We start from the raw sequence: 3119 nt of genomic DNA, 5'->3' as shown, positions 1-3119 counted from the left end.
TCATTCATTCATTCATTCCTCTATTTATTGGGTACCTACAGAGTGCCAGGTATGGTTAAATACTATAACCTATGGTGACTAATTATTGCTTCTGTCAGATAGTGTAATGCAACATATTTCTCTGTTTAACCAATGAATCAAAATTCATTTGGCTTTGAAATTTTAACAATAACTAAATTTAAATTTGTACTAACCACAGATACTTTGAGCTGTCACAACCCAGGAATTTAGAAGAAAGAAGAACAATGTACTGACAAACAGCTATACATCTGCCACCTCTTCACCTCTTGTGTGTCTCTCTTTGACACTTTGGGTTAGCACACACACACACAAAAAGCAGCAGCAAAAACAATTCTTCGTGCTTGAGGAGCTGAGAAACCAAACCTATTTAAGTCAATTGAACAAGCCTGCGATATGTCACATGACCTAGGCGTAGGCACACAGAGTAGCTAGAGGTAGTTTGATCCAGCCTAGAAGCTGGTGGTTCTAAACACTAACTGACATTCAGCCACATGGGAACAGCCTTATTTACTTATAATCATGCACCACATAATGACAATTTGCTCAACCATGGACCACACATACTACAGTGGTACCATACGATTTTATTTTTACTGTACCTTTTCTACGTTTAGATACGCAAATACTTAACCATTGTGTTGTAGTTGCCTACAGTATTCAGTAAGTAACATGCTGTACAGGTTTGTAGCCTAGGAGCAATAGGCTACCCCCTATAGCCTAGGTATGTAGGAAGCTTTACCATTTTGGTTTGTGCAAGCACACCCTGTGATGTTCACACAATGCTGAAATTGCCTAACGTCACATTTCTCAGAATGTATCCCTGTCACTAAGCGACACATGACTATAGTTTGGGATGGGCCTGGTATTACTATTTTTTTTTTATACTCACCCCAAGTGGTTCTAGTGTGCAACTATGGTTAAGAACCACTATAGACACGTAATAAAACAACAACAGAAACTGCACAGACCACGCGCAGAGGAATGGAAGAGCTGATCAGGCTCTGACAGAGAGCTGCAGCCAGGCCAGGTGAGAGTGCACAAAATGGCACTTGGATACTTTGCAGACTGCAGTCAATAAACTCGGGTCCCTGCTCTCAGTCTAAGACCATTTTCTATGACATATTAAAACCAATAAACACCTCCTCCTCCTATCCCCTTCAATTTTTTAAAGGATTTTTAAAAATGCATATATGTATATTGTTAATTATAAAAAGGATACATATTCATTCACTGTAGAAAAATTGGAAAACACTGTTAATATGGTTTAAAAAAAGTAATGAGATGTTTCAAATCTGTATTATTTTAAAGTACAAGAATCAATCTATTTAAGAACGTCCTAAAATTGATGGTTAAAACATGTATGAAAGATCCTGTTCTTGTGTTCTCATCAACATTGAATATCATCCTTTGAAAAAAATACCCATTTGATAAAGAGAAAGGGAAGCTTATTATTTTAGTGTTCATTTCTTCTATTATTAGTGAGGTTTTATGGGTTTTCATGGTTTTGGCCTCTTCTACTTTGTGTCACACACTAATATCTTTCCCTCATTTTGTTTTAGAATGTATTTTTTACTGATTTGTAACATTGTATAAAAAATATTAACTTTCAGGCTGGGCGCAGTGGCTCATGCCTATAATCCCAGCACTTTGGGAGGCCAAGGTGGGTGGATCATGAGGTCAGGAGTTTCAGACCAGCCTGGCCAGCATGGTGAAACCCCGTCTCTACTAAAAATACAAAAAATTAGCCAGGCATGGTGGCGGGTGCCTGTAATCCTAGCTACTCGGGAGGCTGAGGCAAAAAAATCACTTGAACCCGGGAGGTGGAGGTTGCAGTGAGCTGAGATCGTGCCATTGCACTCCAGCCTGGGCAACGAGAGGGAAACTCCATCTCAAAAAAACAAAAAAAAATTAACTTTCTCTATTATACATAATAAGCATATTTCCTAGTTTCTCTTGTTTAATTTAATAGTACATTTTGACATACAGAATCTGTTCATTCTAGGTGTGTAAAGTCACACACACACCAGAATTTGTTGTTAAATCGCCTCTAATGTTTATCCTCCTTATTCTCTTGATGTGTTGATATGTGTAGGGCTTGGAGTCAGAAGATCAGCACTCATTGGCTTACAAGCTGTGTGATTTAGGGCAAGCCACTTCACTTCTCTGAGACTCCGTTCTCCCCCATCTGCATCCTAACTTTTGTCAGGTTGAAATTCAGTCAGCACTATAATGGCAAGGACTTTGCTCTCTTGTTCACTGATAGATCCTGGGAACCTAGAACACAGCCTTGCATCCAGCAGGCACTCACTAAGGATTTGTTGAATGAATGAATAAGCATCTGGCTTGGACCCTAGCCTCACTGTCGTCATCCACAGCAAGCCCAGCAACCACTGCCCCTGAGCAGCCTTAAACGGATCACAAGTTGTGTCTCCCAGTCATGTTGTTTACATTTTTCCCACTCTTCCCCAGCACAGTGAAGCCTGTATTGAGTGTATAGTATGAAGCCAGCCCTGTGTCAGGCACCCCTACTGCATAAAAAAGAGGACTGGCAAATACACAGACTCTGCCCTTCAGCCTAGTGATTGCCCTTGCAGAATTTCATTAAACACACAGGATAATTGAAAAAGAAATTAGATGGGCCAAAATGTGGGCCAGGAATCTTCAAAATGTTGGGGCTCAGAACACAGTACCCTAAAGTGTGGTGCCTGGACGTGCTGAATACTTTGAACTGAAGGAAAGGGGCTCAGAAGTCTCTTTCTGATCTTCTCCTGCTCTTCTTTCTCCTGCTCCCATTTTTACCTAAAGGCAGACCATAAAACTGAAATTCTGGCTGGGTATGGTAGCTCACGTCCATAATCCTAGCATTTTGATCCCAGGAGTTCGAGACCAGCCTGGGCAACATGGGAAAACCCTGTCTCTACTAAAAATACAAAACAAAATTAGCTGGGCATAGTGGCGCTACCTATAGTTCCATCTACTCAGGAGGCTGAGGTGGGAGGCTCCCTTGAGCACGGGAGGCAGAGGTTGCAATGAGCTGAGATCGCGCCACTGCACACCAGCCTGGGTGACAGAGCAAGGCTCTGTCTTAAAAAAAAAAA

The sequence above is a fragment of the Gorilla gorilla genome, chromosome 1, assembly GCF_029281585.2.
Source record: "Gorilla gorilla gorilla isolate KB3781 chromosome 1, NHGRI_mGorGor1-v2.1_pri, whole genome shotgun sequence".
Taxonomy (NCBI): domain Eukaryota; kingdom Metazoa; phylum Chordata; class Mammalia; order Primates; family Hominidae; genus Gorilla; species Gorilla gorilla.
Note: the sequence above shows the minus strand (reverse complement) of the source record.